The following is a 6145-nucleotide window of genomic DNA, read 5'->3' on the forward strand; positions in this document are numbered from 1 at the left end:
TGTGGTGCAATCCTGTCCATCGTAGTGGTCAGGAGATCCTTTTGCTTGGCTCTCTACGCGTGCTCAACACGTCTGACGAAAAAAAAAAAAAAAGGCGATGCTCGGGGCCTAACCAAGTTGAGTTGAGTTGAAAGGCCTTTAATAAATAGAAAGGCTCATGGCCGTGGATGCGGGTAACGGGGAGTAAGCAGATTCAGCAGTGTTTGCACAGGTCGTCCCTGAAATCACATTGCACTGACCAGGCCACTAAAGGAGCCGTACTTGGCGAATATCAATTGTGTGTTAGCGTCACCACCTAGAAGGGAACGGTGGTTCAGGCGGTAGGGTTCGATCTCGGAGCGTTCAGTAGAAAAAGCAGGACAATCCCAGAGTAGATGAGATATGCCGCCGCGCGTTAGAGTCGTGCCGTGAAAATCTCCAAAAACCCAACAATGAGCTTCCCACGAGAGCTACCGTGTGTGCTGCAGCAGTGACGTCATGAGTTCCGAGCTCACCAGTGTTGCTCGAACACTAAAACGCTCGCTCTACAATAAAAACATTAAATTACGAATTATTCACCGCATAAGATGCGCTCAAATTTTGTGCAGCTGTTGAGGAAGGCAAAGGCAGTAACTTGCCATTAATGGTTCGGGCTTAAAAAGTGCCCTTTAAATCATCGGGAGGCAGCGCGTGGACGTCATGCACCCGCCACCACTTCGGTCGTGGACGACGGCTAAAGCGGGAAACGCATGTGAGCGAAAAAGTGAGCGAAGCGACAAGGCGGCGCGGCGTAAGCGATCATGGTTCGCTCCGTCGCCTACTGGGGAAGACGCATGCGCGCGACAGCACGAACCGAGCGAAACGGCGACAACGCTCTGTGTAGGTTGTGTGGCTGGCATTTGGCTGGCATAGTGGCTTAGTACACCGCAAAATTATTGCCAAATCCAACAACAGTCATAACGATTGCAAGAATTAACGTTATTTTGCGACGACATGGCAAAGTAAAATGCATTTACAGCAAACCGTATCGAATGTGTGTGAACTTGCACTGTAATCCGCACGAAGAGTCACGTGACCTCTTGGTTCTATTGTTGTTTCGGTTGCGATTAGACGTTCTTTGAATCCTTGGCTATCCACCATTGGTCGTACAAAGCGAAATGTTTACGCGGTAATGCACAATCACAATGCAACACAGCAAAATAAAGAAAGCATGCGAAATGAGCGGCAGTGACGTACGGTTACTTCCGGGCGAACGAGCGAAATTTTCTATTTCGGCAGATCCGAGCGACGCGCCAAGCGACACATGCATTTCTGTTCGCGCGAAGGCTTCGCGCGACGCGTGCCGCCGTCGCGTTCGCGTTCGCGTGAGTTTTCGCGTGCATGCGATTCAGCCTCAATGGTGCGGCGCGCGTCTTTCTCTCCCTCTTCTATTTCTTTCTTCTCTATAAACGAAGTGGCGTCCGTGTGCTGTGCGATGTCAGCGCACGTTAAAGATCCCCAGGTGGTCGAAAATACTCCGTAGCCCTCCACTACGGTCCCTCTTTCTCTCTTTCCACTTTCATTCCCACCCTCCTCCCTTTCCTTACGGCGCGGTTCGGGTGTCCACAGAGCAAGTGTGACAGTTACTGCGCCTTTCCCTTCCTGTGAACCAATTATTAATTATCTCTTCTGTCTGCACGAGGCAGCAGAGGTGGCTCAGCTACAGAGCCAGTAGCAGGCCCGTGCATTTTATTTTCCTTCTTCCTACAGCCGCAACAACAACAACAACAACAACACAACAGCGCGTGGGCGCGTAGGAACGTTGCGCGGCAAAGAGGTAGCAGCGACCTGGCAGTGACTGACGGATGCCTCACACGCAGCGACGCTGCTAGTGAGTCATGTGAACGTGGTTCTGCGTGTCGGCTTGATTGCACGCTCCGTGGTCCGCTGACGACGGGCCGGCGCTTTGGTAACTGGAGAACACCGCGCGATCGCGCTCTCGCCGCAGCGGACGAAGAGGGCAGGAAGGAGGGGGGGGGGGGGGGGGGGGGAGTACACGTAGATTGTACACACACAGTTGCGAACGGCGGCGGCTATGCGTTTCGTCTTGGGCGTGGTAGAGAAATGACGCCAGGAGCGCGCGCAGCTAGAGAGATAAGGCAGCGCGCTGCCGGGCTACAGTGCCCAAGGCAACGGCTGGTTACGAGTAAAGTAACTCTAGTTACGAGGGACAACGGCGATACCGACGGCGATGACGAGAAACATAGAAACGGGCGCCAAAGGGCTGCGCTCTAAAACATCAAAAGTCAGTGAAACGCTAAAATATTGGTTCCCTCGGCAAGAAAAAAGAAAGCTAAAGTCGAAATGTGTAAAAATGTAGCTAGGAAAACATATCAAGACCTTGCAGTTAGATATGATAACGAACTCGGCGACCCTCGTTTGCGACAGCAGCGCCACTTTCTCCCAGCGTCATTTTGAGAATTGAGCTCTGCCAGGTGAGTTCTTTTTCCGCAGTATATCTATAGAGCAGCATACAGTTGCTAAAATGGCAGACAATTTGCCGCGCGGTTGGGAACGCCGACTGAGCCAATCTACAGGTCAGCCTTACTACATTAACCTACTGACGCATGAAACCCAGTGGGAGATCCCAACTGAAGCCGCACAGGCTGCGCCTTTGGAACCGCAGCCTCAGGAAACGGTGCAGTGCTCGCACCTGCTCGTCAAGCACCGTGACTCACGTCGGCCCTCTTCCTGGCGTGAATCTGTGATCACCCGGACCAGAGATGAAGCACTCACCCTTGTCAGAACCTACCGAAAGTACGTCGCAACTGGCAAGGCGACCTTCGACGAGCTGGCCAGAAAGTACAGCGACTGCAGCTCGGCGAAGAAGAAGGGTGACCTGGGTATATTCGGCCGAGGCGCTACGCAGAAACCTTTCGAAGACGCCGCCTTCGCACTTCAAGTAGGTGAACTGTCTGAGCCAGTTTTCACCGAATCGGGCGTCCACATCATACTGAGGACTGCCTGAAGAATCCTTGTGGCCGGGGACATGGCCTTGGGGAACCTTTCGACTGGTTTCCCTTGCTGCTGCATCGTGGACACATACTTTGTTGCAATGGCCCACTTATTGCCGGTACTGACTTTCCAGATAACTACGGTGCCGACAGCTCTAGTTCGCGTCTACATGTCTTGCCTGCTATGCCAACCTTGTTTCATGTTTGACACTGTATTATTATCCAGCATTAAATAAACCGGTTCAAACTTGCATCATACGTTTTAGCTTCATCTTCTTCTTCAGCTACACTAATGTTTTTTTGTTGAGACATGCAGAGGTCAGACAATGCGAATAAAATTTCCCTAAATAAATGCGAGCGATTTACAAGCGGCTAGCTGGCATCGGTGTTGGTATTTTTATACTGTACTTAATCTTTTAATAAATTTGTATTATTTTTTTATTTCAGTATATTTTAATCATTAACCGGACCGCTTATTGTTCGGTTCTAACTAACGAAAAAAATTACGAGACAGTTTGGAGACTAAAGTGGTAAAAAGCCTGAGTGCCGCATTCTGGTACGCATTTGTTGCGAACGTGGCGGTGAATGATGCTTCGAGTAAAGAGAGTGAATATTGTTTCACATTCCTACCTTCCTTTATGGCATGGTACATTTGTACGCGGAGAATTCTGACAGATACGGCGCCTTTTCTATCCTGCAAATCAGTTACAAACGCATAGCAGTTACAAACGCCGCTGATGCCTGCTGTACTAACGCCTCCTAGACATCTGGGCCTGCTTCTGTTTGCTGTGGTGCGGCGTTCGAGGAAGCGGCAAATGAAAGGGCGCACGGACGCCCCTGGTGACGTCACGACCTGTCGTGACGGTACATCGCGCGCCCCTTGTCGAACACAACCAGCATTTCATTGCACGCGTTAAAGTTCACCGAAGTTCTATAATTCGTCTACAGGAAAGGAAAGGCGCAGCAGCTGTCACTCGCGGAATCTCGCTGTAGACAAGAAAATTATGAAGAGCGTTTCACGATCCGGGACGTGGCTGGTTTTTGCTGGTGACGCGGTGTTTAGCTGTGCCTGCCGTTTAGTTGTGTTTACTGTTGTGCACCTTATCAACAGCTGAGTGCTTTGTAAATAGTTTGTGTACACAGCCCTTTCTCTATATGACCACTTGTATTAAATACCACGTCTGAAAAAATTAGATGGCTTAGCCCTGCTATGCCTGGGTACACGTAGCGAAAAGCAATGACTACCTCGGGATCAGAAGAAGCGTTCACCAGCACCTAAACTCTTCTTGGCTTCAATGTCGAGTAATGATAATAATTGGTTCACAGGAAGGAAAGGCGCAGTATCTGTCACACTTGTGTCTGTGGACACCTGAACCGCGCCGTAAGGGAAGGAAGGTGGGAGTTAAAGTGGAAAGAGAGAAAGAGGAGCCGTAGTGGAGGGCTACGGAGTAATTTCGTCCCCCTGGGGATCTTTCACGTGCGCTGACACGGCACAGCACACGGACGCCTCTTCGTTTCGCCTCCATCGAAACGCAGCCGCCGAGGTTGGGTTCAAACCCGGGTACTCCGGCACAGTATAATATAATAATAATAATTGGTTCTTAGGAAGAGAAAGATGCAGTATCTGTCACACTTGTTTCTGTGAGCACCTGATTTATTTTTATTGGAAGGGAAAGGCGCGGTAACTGTCTCACTTGTTTTTCTGTGGGAGCCGCAACCACGCCGTAGGGGAAGGGAGGAGGGTGGGAGTGAAAGTGGATAGAGAGAAAGAGGAGCCGTAGTGGAGGCCTACGGAATAATTTCGACCACCTGGGGATCTTTAACGTGTGCTGACATCGCACAGCACACGACGCCTCTTCGTTTCGCCGTCATCGAAACGCAGCCGCCGAGGTCGGGTTCGAACCCGGGTACTCCGGCACAGTAGTCGGGCGTCTTACCACTGCACCACCCCGGCGGGGCTGTGAACACCTGAACCGCGCCGTAGGGGAAGGAAAGAGGGTGGGAGTGAAAGTGGATAGAGAGAAAGAGGAGCCGGAGTGGAGGCCTACGGAATAATTTCGACCACCTGGGGATCTTTAACGTGTGCTGACATCGCACAGCACACGACACCTCTTCGTTTCGCCTTCATCGAAACGCAGCCGCCGAGGTCGGGTTCGAACCCTGGTGCTCCGGCACAGTAGTCGGGCGTCTTACCACTGCACCATCCCGGCGGGGCTGTGAACACCTGAACCGCGTCGTAGGGGAAGGGAAGAGGGTGGGAGTGAAAGTGGATAGAGAGAAAGAGGAGCCGTAGTGGAGGCCTACGGAGTAATTTCGACCACCTGGGGATCTTGAACGTGTGCTGACATCGCACAGCACGACGCCTATTCGTTTCGCCTTCATCGAAACGCAGCCGCCGAGGTCGGGTTCGAACCCGGGTACTCCGGCACAGTAGTCGGGCGTCTTACCACTGCACCACCCCGGCGGGGCTGTGAACACCTGAACCGCGCCGTAGGGGAAGGGAAGAGGGTGGGAGTGAAAGTGGATAGAGAGAAAGAGGAGCCGTAGTGGAGGCCTACGGAATAATTTCGACTACCTAGGGATCTTTGCGTGCTGACATCGCACAGCACACGACGCCTCTTCGTTTCGCCTTCATCGAAACGCAGGCGCCGAGGTCGGGTTCGAACCCGGGTACTCCGGCACAGTAGTCGGGCGTCTTACCACTGCACCACCCCGGCGGGGCTGTGAACACCTGAACCGCGCCGTAGGGGAAGGGAAGAGGGTGGGAGTGAAAGTGGATAGAGAGAAAGAGGAGCCGTAGTGGAGGCCTACGGAATAATTTCGATCACCTGGGGATCTTTAACGTGTGCTGACATCGCACAGCCCACGACGCCTCTTCGTTTCGCCTTCATCGAAACGCAGCCGCCGAGGTCGGGTTCGAGCCCAGGTACTCCGGCACAGTAGTCGGGCGTCTTACCACTGCACCACCCTGGCGGGGCTGTGAACACCTGAACCGCGCCGTAGGGGAAGGGAAGAGGGTGGGAGTGAAAGTGGATAGAGAGAAAGAGGAGCCGTAGTGGAGGCCTACGGAATAATTTCGACCACCTGGGGATCTTTAACGTGTGCTGACATCGCACAGCACACGGACGCCTCTTTGTTTCGCCTCCATCGAAACGCAGCCGCCGCGGTCGGGA

At 52.5% G+C, this 6145-nt stretch overlaps 1 pseudogene; it reads left to right on the forward strand.

Moving 5' to 3' along the window:
* Positions 1–2503: 2503 nt before the first annotated feature.
* Positions 2504–3209, forward strand: LOC146197329 (peptidyl-prolyl cis-trans isomerase NIMA-interacting 1 pseudogene; annotated as a pseudogene).
* The last annotated feature ends 2936 nt before the right edge of the window (positions 3210–6145 follow it).

Source organism: Amblyomma maculatum, chromosome 3, assembly GCF_055883805.1.
Source record: "Amblyomma maculatum isolate TAMU_Amacu chromosome 3, ASM5588380v1, whole genome shotgun sequence".
In the NCBI taxonomy this organism is placed as follows: Eukaryota; Metazoa; Arthropoda; class Arachnida; order Ixodida; family Ixodidae; genus Amblyomma; species Amblyomma maculatum.